The sequence below is a fragment of the Pinus tabuliformis genome, chromosome J (genome assembly GCF_031772625.1).
Source record: "Pinus tabuliformis cultivar Carrire ecotype Pingquan chromosome J, CPIR1, whole genome shotgun sequence".
Lineage (NCBI taxonomy): Eukaryota > Viridiplantae > Streptophyta > Pinopsida > Pinales > Pinaceae > Pinus > Pinus tabuliformis.
In genome coordinates, this window is record NC_142295.1 from 921195508 (window position 1) to 921208221 (window position 12714).

Here is a 12714-nt window from a genome sequence, read left to right on the forward strand (position 1 = left end):
TCTAAAGCATATACAAGTACTTATTCACTTTCTATTAATAATGATAATGATGAGAAGAAAAGAAATGAGCTATTTCACATAAGAGTCATTTCCAAGCATACTAAAATTGATACTTTATTTGATAGTGGGTCACAAGTTAATTTGATTTCTGAAGCAATTGTAAAGAAGTTGGGTCTAGAAAGAAAACCTCATAAAAATTCATATCCATTAGGTTGGGTGTGTGATAAAAGTAAGCTAGAAGTTACGAAACAATGTAAACTTCGTTTTGCTATTGGGTCAAAGTTTGTAGATGAGGTTGAGTTAGACATAGTCCCTTTGGACATATATGGAATTGTATTGGGAAGTCCATACTTGTAAAATAGAAATGCTATCTTCTATCGAACTGAAAATAAGTATCAACTCACTAAGTATGGAATTGAGTATATTGTAAGGGCTCATAAACTCAAAGATAATTTCTCTCTCATAAATTCACGACAGATGAAAAGAATTGTAAATGCAAGCAAACAATTTTTACTTATGATTGTAAAAGCAAAGGATATTGATAAATCCGATGCTTCCCAAGGCTGTAATCCTAAACAGAAATCAGATCTAGTTAGTTTTTTTTCCAATTATGATATTCTATTTCAAGAGCCTAAAGGGCTTCCACTCAAGCAAGAGATAGAACATGAGATTTATTTGCAGCAAGATGCTCCACTACCTAACATTGGAATGTACAGGTTATCATCTCTAGAGAATGCAGAGATAAGGAAGTAGGTACAGGAGTTGCTTGATCAAGGGTTTATTCGACCAAGCACATCACCATGTAGATCACCTATTGTGTTAGTGCGAAATAAAGATGGTTTGTGGAGAATGTGCATTGATTTTAGAGCATTAAATAAAATCACAATAAATAATCGTTATCCTCTTCTTCATATTGATGATTTGATAGATCAGTTAAAAGATGAAGTTTACTTCTCTAAATTGGACTTGCGAAGCGATTACCATCAGATCGGAGTTGCAGAACAGGATGTATGGAAGACTACTTTCAAAATGAAGCAAGGACTCTATGAATGGATGGTTATGCCTTTTGGCTTAACTAACACTCCAGCTACATTCATGCGAGTCATGAATGATGTATTTAGGCCATTCATTGATGATTTTGTAATAGTCTATTGAGATGACATTCTTGTTTTCAGTAGAACATGGGATGAACATGTTAAGCATGTAAAGCAGATTTTAGATGTTTTGAAAAGAGAAAATTTCTATGTAAAACTGTCAAAATGTGAATTTGGCAGAACATCTTTAAATGATTTGGGTTATATTGTAGGGGTGGTGAATTGAAGATAGATCCCTCTAAGGTCTAAGTCATTATAAATTGGCCTAAGTCCAATACTACTACTGAAGTTAGAAGTTTCTTAGGGGCAGCGCAATATTGGAGAAAGTTCATTGCTAACTTTTATTTGATTGCAGCTCCTTTACATGCTTCGACAAGTGTGAAACAAGTGTTTGTGTGGGGAGGCAAACAACAGAAATCCTTTGACACATTGAAAGAAAGGATCATAGCGCCAGTACTAGCACTGCCAGATCTTCAACATCCATTTTAGATCGAGACAGATGCGAGTGAATATGCCATGGGGGCAGTGTTGATGCAACAAGGAAAGCCTATATGCTTTCATTCTGAGACATTCACATCAACAGTAGTTAGCTATTCTACATATGAAAAAGAATTATATGCATTAGTTCAGACTGATAAAAAGTGGAAACATTACACAATGGGTAAAGAAACAATCATACATATAGATCAAAAACCACTTCAATATTTACACTCACAAACTAAATTGCAACAATAAAGACATTACAGGTGGATGGGTTTTCTATAGTAATTTCATCTTGTTATCGGATATAAGAAGGACGTACATAATAAGGTTGCAGATATGTTATCAAGGCCAATCATAAATGCATTCACAATACTTAAGCATAATTCAGTAATTCATGAAAGTTACATTGAACAATATGCTCAAGACACAAATTTTAAGGATGTATATGCAACTTTAAGTCATGGCAAGCAGGTAGAAGAACTGGATTATTACATAAAGGACAAAATCTTATATCATTTGGGAAAGTTATGCATTCCACAAACTGAAAGAGTTAATATAAGTTGAGAAGCACATACTTCTCTCATATCAAGTCATTTTGGTGTAAGTAAAACAGTTGCACAATTACAAAGATTTTGCTATTGGCCATGGATGAATGAGACAATTTCTAGATATATTAAAGGATGTACTATGTGTGCTACAAGCAAGCCAAGTAATAGAAAATTAGGCTTGTATACTCCATTGCCAATTCCTTCTCGTCCTTGGGAAAGTGTTTCCATGGATTTTGTTGGGGGATTGCCAAAGTCTAGAAAGAGTCATGATTATTAGTATGTAGTTGTGGATAAGTTCAGTAAAATGTGTATTTTGACACCATGTAATAAATAGGTCACAGCTGAACAAAATGCAAAGTTATTCTTTCAAAATGTATGGGTTCATTTTGGGTTACCCACTTCTATTGTATCTGATCAAGATTCTCGATTGTCGGGAAATTTTGGTCAAGTCTATGGGAGTTAATGGAAACAAAGTTAAATAAGAGCATGAAATTTCATCCGCAAGTAGATGGTCAGACAGAAGTGGTCAACAGGATAGTGATACAGTTGCTTTGAGGATATTGTAGCAAGCATCCCAAACTTTGGGATAAGCATTTGTGTTATGTGCAACATGCTTACAACCATGCAAAACATTCTTCTACTCAGAGATATCCTTTTGAGACTTGTTTTGGTTTTATACCAAAGTCTCCCTTGGATTTTTTCTTTGGTAAAGACATAACAATTGATGGACACAGTGATGTGGACAAAGTGACCAAGTTCATTGAACAAATCCAGGAAATTCACTAGGCAGTACAGGAACAACTGAAAAGAAGTCAAGCAAAGTATAAGGCGCGACATGACAAGCAATGAGTTGAGCATAGTTTTCAAGTTTGTGATAAACTCTGGTTGTATATCAGCAAAGAAACATTGCAAGGGGAAGGTAAAAAGTTGAAACCAATTAGATATGGTCCTTTCAAAATACTTGATAAAATTGTTGAAAATGCTTTCCGCCTAGATCTACTAGCTTATATGCAGATCTATTCTATCGTAAATGTTGAAAAATTGCGATTGTATGAGCCTTCGTTGATTGAAGATCCCGAAGTGCAAGGTCAGCTACCTTCCATTGAAGATCTTCTACCCTAGTATCTCAATGAGCTACAAGAGGACACAGTTCTTGACATGAGGATAAGGACTTCGCGACAGGGAAATGTTGAGTATCTTCGAGTTGGACTCAAAGTTACAAATCCAAGTAAAGCATGATGGATAGAGATTAGAAAAGTGAGGGAACTTTATCCTCACTTACTCGATAACTAAAACCAACTTTTGGTGGTCCAAAAGCTTCCAGTGGGGAGGAGTGATCCAAAATGGATTCAGTTTTGCCTCCGGATCAAAGTCTTGAAATTCAGTTGAAAGTGGGATCAAGTCAAAGTTCTCATCGAGATGATTCCAACGGTGTGAATAGCAGATAAATCCAAGTCTGGATGAAGAAGTTAAGGCTAGTCAAAGTTTCAAGGCAAACTAGGGCAAAAGAGGAAAAGTCAAAAGTCAAAGGAAAGTCAAAATCAACAAGTCAACGGTCAATGCTTACATCAGCAGGACACATGTCGTCCCAAGAATGCACCATATGTCTTGGATGACATTAGTAGAGAAGGTGATGTGGTAGTTTTTGATTGGTTCATATGGGCCAATTCGGTGCTGACACGTGGCAACCCAGATTTGCCCAATGTTGGCATGAATCCCAAAATTTTGGGGGTCAGGGAGGATCGAACCCCTGACCTTTCGTAAAGGTTAAGACTTTGTTGGATTCCACTCACCAGATGAGCTATGTTATCTCTTGTTTATAACAATGCGGATATGGTATTTATGGTGGATAGGTGTTAACCACCAGAGAAGGGTCGGACGGTCAGGGTCAATCCCATGATCTTCGGTCCCTTAACATTAAGTGTTATATCATAACCGTTGGCCATCGCACCAGAATCCGAGATATACCATATACATTTCCACCATATGAAGCGACATATCATATAACATATCGTAGCATATGTTACCATATATAACACGATATATGTCACAATATATTTGCCATGTAAAATGTCGGAGTGTCAGGCGGGGGTTTTGACCCACTGACCTCCCAATATATATGCGCCTTCACACCAAGACCATGACCACTACTCCATACGAATGGACTTGTTAAGAAGCCGTTCCAAAACCTTTGTAACATTTCGTTGTAGGTACATCCGCCCAAGGAGTGCGCGGTTTTCCAGAGGTGGTTTTTGTATTGCAGAGGTGGTTTTGCACAGCAGAAAAGCGGTTTTCGAAAGTACAGAGGTGGTTTTTGACTTTCCCGGGGGTCTGGAAGTCACTGTGGCGAAATATGGTCGAGTTTATACTCGTTTCACTCGAAATTTCGAGCTGGATGCAATGGTGATGTCCATTTTCTGATTTGTGACTCTGTTTTCGAGCTCATACCTGTAACAGTATTTTGAAGACAAAATAAAGAGGTCAGCACTGGAAGCGAAAGGACTAGGAGACATAGCCAAAAAGTCTGGTGAACTCCTTTATTAAATTTGGTTTTGTTGATGTGTTTAAATGTGTTTTCAATTTGCTTATGTGTTGATGTTATTAACAATATTTTCGATCTGTTGCATAAAGTAACATAAGCGAATTCACACATAGTTTATAATACCTTTTTCATTAATGGATCAAATCTTCATGGCTTGGCTGCTTTCACTCCAAGCTGGTGGGATTACTGAAGGAATATTCAAATGGGAAGGAGTAAATGAGGAGGATTTACCTCCTAAAATCTCTCTCCCTTGTCCCTTTCGAGTTTCAAACATTAGTCTTTGCCACAATTCCTTGTTTTTCTCTTCCAAACCCGCATTCAATGCATATTAGTCCACTAGGCATAATATCTCACTTTAACTCATCTCATTAAACAAAATATAATCAAAACATGTAATAAGTTTTGAGAAAAGTTGGTTTGACTAAGCTAGGAGGTGAATTAAGGCCCATATAATTACCCAATGATGAGGATCATAAAGGACTATTATCCGTGACCTCAAAATAATGTGATCAAGAGAATGAAGATAAACAAGAACTAAAGAAGAATACTAAAAACAAAGTCACCAAGGACAAAGAAAATCAAGAAGAAGACTTTAAAGAAGAGCTTGAAGTTTCACTTAAAGAATTAATAATAGTTAGAAGGAAAATGAAGCACTCAAAAAGCAACTACAAAAATTTGATCATGATTACAACAAAACAAAAGAAGAAATTTTCCTTTTCAATCATCAAGTATAGAAAAAAGATACAGAGTTGTTGTCACTACGACAAAAACCCTCCAAATTGTTTCCTACACTTGGATTTTTGAGCCTAATGAGGATCTTGCAATTGTTCGTTCCGTAGTCACTTCTTAATCGGTTGATGCCTTGTTATGACTTTGAGCTCCCTCTTGGATTATAAATGTCAGAGTCACCTGTTCACACATGATCAGTCTGCAATAAGTTCATTGCTGAATTATTTTACACAAGCTTGTATAGGCATAATATAGTCCATCGAGACTGTGCCTATGCAATGATGAACCCATGTTGACAGTTAGTGTGCAATTTAATTGAAATTCCCTCACTTTTGGCAGTGATTGTACTTTTGTTTCAGTGAGTTTTCGAAACCATCGCTTTTGCATGCCTTCACTTTCACGAGTGTCACTTTCACATTTTCGACTATCACCTTCACTTTCACGAGTGTTGCTTTCACATTTTTGACTATCACCTTCACTTTATTTCATCTTAATTAGTGTTGTTTTCAAGTTATATTTGCTTTGGCATGTATTGTTTTCACCGTCGTTCGCATATTGCAAGTATCATTCGCCCTTTTCTCTTTATATAGAAAATATCGTCTTTGGCATGGGAAGTGTCACTTATCATGTAAATTGGAGTTTTGGCCTGTTTCAAGGGGCAAATTTGGTGTCAATGAGTCCTAGTAGTCATGTAGACATGTTTACACTCATTCCCAAAGTTTCATGCATTGTAGCACATGTGACATCACTTTCGTCGGAAAGTGTATATTTTGTGTTACACTTGGAGAGGTATGTTGCATTATTGTCGCATTGAGGGCATCATATTTCTCTTGTTTTGTTGAATGATCAATATTGTGATGTCAACTATTTTGAGTGTGTGATCATGATCTATTTTTGTCTCTTCTCACTTGAGCCTCACTTATCCCACACTTAGCCTTATCCATAAAATTTTGTTCCCGGACAACTTGACTTCACTCAACCTCCCTGAAATGCGCATTGCCCAGTATCAACCGTCAAGCCCTAACCTTGCCTCTTGCAACTATGCACCGTTCACTATGAATTCTTAGTCCCAGTCCTTGAGCTCCATAATTGCACAATCTTTTCCTCTAGCCAACCTTCTTTACGCATTGCACAATTTCAAGCATCAAGCCTCAACCTTGAGCTCTTGAACTATGAAACTATGCAATAAATTGGCCTCTCTTCCTCCAAAACTAAACATTAGACAAATTCAATCCTCAAGCCTCAAGCTTGAGGTCTTGAACCCTTCAATTGCACAATCTCCCATCCTGTTCTCATGTCTGAACTGTGCATTTGGAAACTTCAAGCCTCAGCCTTGACCACTTGAGTTCGTCAACTATGAAATCACTCAGCCTAGGCCTTCAGAACTACACACTACACAGTCTCAAGCCCCAAGCCTCCCGCTTGAGCCCTTGCATCCCTTAAATATGCATTGCCTCTACCTAGGCCTCTAGAATTACACGCTGTGCAGTCTTAAGGATCAAGCCTCCAGCCTGAGCTCTTGAGTCCCTCAACTGTGCAATCCATTGACCCTGGACATCCTAAACTTCACGTTGCACAATATCAAGACTCTCTCCTAGACCTTGGCCTCTGAAACTCCATAATCCCCAAGTCAGACACTCAACTAGTCACTAGTTGCATCCCTGACAAGTGATTTCATGAATCATCTTAGACTAAGGGTTTATCAGATTGATGTTATCTTGTCATGAGTGGATTGTAGTCTCAGGTATTCTATTATGTCATGACAAAGATAATGATGAAGGAGATGGATAAGGACACTATTCTATAAGACACCTAAGGAGCTAAGGAGATAAGATGATCATCAGGCAAGAAGACGAAGGAACATTGGATTACAACAGAAGACCAAAGATCAGGACCGCATGAAGACTCCATCTGATTCACAACCCTTTAGAGGGTAGATATGAAGAACAAAGCATATCTCTCAGGAAGAAAAAGTATTGGATACATATTTTATTGAAGACAAAGCAACAATAAGGACAACTTGGCACTACCACATCATCATGTAGTCCATGTCATCGGTGTCATGTCATGTCTGGTCACGAGTCATTCTTTGCCACATCATTTGTGGATTATGTAAATTCAATATTGGAGATATTTAATATAACATGGAAGTCCAAGAGTAATCTCTGTAATACAAAAGGTCATGTAGGAAGTTGAAAGGTCACTGAGAAGTCAAACAGTCATGTGGGTAGTCTAAGAGTCACAAGGGAGGTTAATGGTCACCCCATTTTTTATATATACACCCTAATTGCTCATGTAAAGGAATTTTCACCTTGGCTCCTCCTGCCCAACATTGGAGAGGAAGATAGTTGTTTTATAGGAGTGAGTGACTACTCTAATGCTCCACTATTAGGACTAGTGGTGGTCACTATCTAGATGTATCTTGGAACTTTTACTTAATTCATAAGCTCATTGAGCCAACATGCTTTCATGAATTTGTTGTGAATATTGTAAGAATATTCTTTGAATGTTTTCAACATATGTTGTTTTCATCTGTACTAAGGAAATTGAACTATTTCAGTGGCTTTGGTACTTATCTTGTTGAAGGTGTATTGTATTTTCTTTAATAATCATTTCTTCCTTGTGAACTATTTCGTTGATCGATAAAAAAATCATTCACATCTATATGCTCATGTTCCTTTTCTAGATTAGTACTATTGCATGTCTTTAAAGGGCCCACTTTTCTCTTCCTTTTAGGTAGAGGGGCCTTGATACTTTCCGTAGATGAAAATTTCACAAGGAATACTCACTGATCTGAAAATACCTGTGTATTACTCTCTTCTACTGAACTTTGTTGCCAAGGAAAATCTACAAGGATATATGTTAGTTCGGCCAATACTCTGGATGAGGCTCCTATTCCCAATGGTGTGAGGTATAATTGGGACTTTACATCTGGGAGACCCCCTTGGTTGATGAATTTCCATCACCATCAACAAATGGTGCTAGAAGGAGGGCCAGATGAAAAGTTGTGTCTGCTTTGAATCTCTTATCTTAAATGGATCATCCTAGAATCATACTCTCGGGGTGTTTTTATGACCAATCCCTTGGTAAAATTTCAATCCCTGATGAGACTCTTTATCACTTGTCTTAATTGAATTTTGATGGTGAGGATCGTACGTCCATAACCAAGCACATTTCTGATTGTCCTAAATTTTTTGAATATTACGAAATTGATGATGAAGATTTTTCACGTGTTACTTTATTCCTCACCCTTGAAGGTCTTGTTGACCGATGGTGTCATACCTTACCATATGCTTCCATCCATTCTTTTTATCATTTCGTCCAATATATTTTTCAAGCCTTCGATAGTATGATTACCGAGATGTTCTTAAAAGAATTAATTATTTAAGAATGAATCCTAATGAATTAGTTGAGGATTTCTCTGATCAATTCCTGCATCTTTGTTGTGATTTTCCTGATGAATACAAGGGTTGGGAATTCTTGAAACAAAAGTTTCAACATTTGGTTCATATCTCTTTGCACAATGAACCTGAACCCCCTGATGTTTTTACTCTTCTAAATCATGAGACACCTATAATTGTAGAGGAGGAATTTACTACCCCTTTTGATACTTTTCCTCCTCCTTTTTCTATTCCGATGAGGGTGCCTTCATGTGATGATCATAAATTTGGGAAATCTACACATCAAATTCATAATCCATCTTCTCATCCTTCTTCCATTTTTCATGATTCAAATTCAATAGAGGAAATCTCGGAATGGCTCATAAAGCCTACGGTGAAAACCAATTTTTCTAGTCCTCAAGATGCTATTAACACTCATAACTCTAGTCTTGAATTTGATTTGGATTTATGTTATCCACTATAATCTACATGCCATGAATATGTGTATCATTATCTTCTTGATCAATTTGCTACACCAACTAGCTCTTCATGCTCTCTTGATTTTCGAGTTTTTGGTTTAAATTGCAATCAGATACAAGGCAGTCACATTACAGTGGTAGAGGATGATGAAAGTCAAGAGACTTTTGATCTCTCTTCCCTTTTTCAAAGTCCCCCATGTCAAGATGATGCACTCCCATTCTTGGATGATTTTCAAACTACTAATCTGGGTAGTGAATCAAATGCAATCAATTATCCCAATCGTTCTGTGGCCTTGGGTAACAATCATTTCAATGATGATGAACCTGTTGATGTATGTGATCACAAATTCCCAGGTGCATCAGCTAAGCTTTCAGCTTCTCATGAAGATTCGAATTTAGATCTAGAATCTGATTTGGTCAAAAAATATTTTCCTGTCAAAACTTCCTCGTCATCTCACTATCCCTTGTACTCTACTGTTTGCAATGAATCTACTTGAGATGAAGATGCTTCATGTTTTCATGTTCCCCATCTAATGAGTTAACTTCCCAATTGACACTAGGTAGTGAGGTTATCCATGACATGAAAGGAAACAATCAAATCATCAAGTATCCTTTCCATCCCTCATCATCTCTTGTTTTCCATAAAGGCAATTCTTCAAATCAGATTGCTCAGGAAATTTCCCGATTCATTCATCTTTGGATTTGCGATCATAATAATATTTTGACTTGAGTAATATGGTTGTTGAAGTTGTAAAATTTGATCAAATCGGTGACATATATGTCTTCCATCCAGTTAGTAGTGGTCTTATTGAAATCAGGGGTAGTAACTATCCTCACACCGTGCACGATCTAGTTGAATATTCAAAATGCGATTTGACAATCCTTGAAAGTTTCGAGACTTGTCAAGGAGTCGAGGCACTTCAACTTCCATTAATGGTTATGTCAGGATCTCATGACTCTGGTAAGGTCCACGAACCAAGTTAGATCTAGTTTCTCTCACGAAATGTTTCTCTTTGCATGGTTTCACTTAATGTAAATTCCTTCTTAAGAGATGTTTGGTATTATAGATGTAGTCTTTCAAGCTTTCAAGATTTTATTTTTGATCGGATTCATGAATATTCTTCAGTTTATTCATCTTCATGCAAATCCCTTGTATCAAACTCGGGTTTGGAATGTGTATCTCTCATAGAATCATGGAAATGTGAAGTTAATCATTTCAAAAATCATCTTTGGCCAAAGAAATCATGTCTATCAAATTCATTTGAGAATAGTTAACTCTTAGTTTTTCTTGTGAATGTTATATGGTTAATATGTTTCTTCATCACACCTAAAATCCTCTTGAGTGCTAGTGAATGCGTGAGTTGTTGCGCAAATCAAATTATTCTTCATTCACTATGTCTTGACTGGTCTCATGTGTTTGTTGTGCTAACATTCCTTTTAAATTATTTTTATGATTACGATGCTTGTACAGTTTGTCACCAGTTACAGGAAAATGGTTTGTCACATTTGACACGTGAGGAAGTTGGTTCTATTGTTCAGAGAATTCACAGAGCTTTTCAAATTGATTTATCTCTGCTAACTACTAACTGGGAATCTGATGCTTTAATCAACCCATATGATCATGATGACTGTCATTCAATTTACCATTTTCCCATCAGCAAATCCGATGATATTTGTCCTACATTCTTTGATCCTTATGATTTAACATCTCACTATTCAGGTACTTGTCAAGAAGTTGAGGCACTTTAGTCTTCGTTGATGGTTATGTCAGGTCCTCACTGTTTACAAGCCCTATGAATATGATCAGATACATTATTTTCATTTGATACTATGCCTTTAATTGAAAATTCACCTCTTCAAGGATTTCATGGTTTTCAAGCTGATTGTTTCAAATTTCATGATCCAATCGCTGAATAATTGGAGCAATCTTACTTGGCCAGCTCCATCGCAAATAACAAGTTTTGATATTTCCTCCTACTTGCTAATAAGTACAACATAGATGAAGACACATCTGCAAGAATCTTACGAGGTTTGTTTAGTGATTGTTTTTATCAAAAAGGTAAGGATGTGAACTAGTTAGAAGTAGTGGCTATGGCATATCTTTCTAATAACATGAAAGACCTTCTATTTTTTGTGCAAGTTATTCAAGCTCTTATCTTTTCTATTTCACATCACGTTATATCATTTTTAATTGTTCGTATCTTTGTGTATGCAGGTTGGGAGTAGCTACAATGGCTTCATTGGAAATTTCATTATGCTTGACCCTGACCTTCTAGCCAGTTAGGATAGGAGTAGGTCTAGCTGCATTCTAGTTTCCCTTTCTTGCACCCATCTTGCACTTACTCTCTCTTAGTATTTCTTGTTTTTTCTTACTTTTTTCTTGCATCATGTTTTGGTTTAGCCTCCTTTTTCTTGTGCTCTAGTTTTTATTTCTTTTTGTCTTGTGTCTTTTCCTTTTTGTTCTATTAATGCGACTTCACATGAAGGGTGTTCCCTTTGGCTTGAAGAAAATCTGGCAAAATAGAAAAGGGCTTTGTGACACTACAACATTTTGGATAACCATCAGTCCTTCTTCCTCATCTTGGTTATTGTTTATCATTGATGTTCTAATGGAAAATATGATCCTTGTGTGAGGAAAGCTCTTTGCAAACCATGATATCCATGTCTACTCTGGAAACCTCATTCCTATACTCGTTTCTTTATGTTTCAGTGTTATCCATGATTTTCCAGTCAATAGAGAAGGACAAGGGAAAAATCTAAATGAGAAAATTAATATAAGAGGTCTTATACATACTTCTCTAAAGGGACAACCTCTTCTGCTATCAATAAGTCGGGATCCCTCTTCCATCGATGAATTAAGTAAGTTCTAATGCATAGTTATATAGAAAATAAATAATTAAAGGGTGAAAGAAGAGAAAGGCTTCATGCACAGGGAGGTGAAGCAAGAAACTCCATTAGGGTGCTGTCCAGGATTGCTGGTAGCGGGCCAATGTTTGTATTCTTGAAGTGACTCCATCAATGTACTTTCCAATCCCACTAGAAATGAAGAAACACCAGAGATGAAAAACTATACTTTGAATATCTAAAACTCACGTGCTACATTAACCTTTCCTTATCTTGAAACATTGTGATATTGTTGGTGTTATGTTTGTGTTCAACCGAGAAGGAGTGAAGGGGGCTATGTTTATGCATGGGATACGTGGGGAAGCCAAGGTAATCTGAATAATGAATCAATACTTCCTGAAGAGCTAGACCCTGCACAAAGAGTTTACCAAGGTAGAGAAGTTGGATTTCTACCAATGTGTCGCCAAGTGTTGTCGCTGCGACAAACACCCTCCAAAATTTTTCCTACACTTGAATTTTGGAGCCACTTAAGGATCTTGAGATCGGTCATTCTGTAGTCACTTCTTGGTTGGCTGATGCCTTGTTAAGTCTTTGAGCTCCCTCTTTGATTATAAG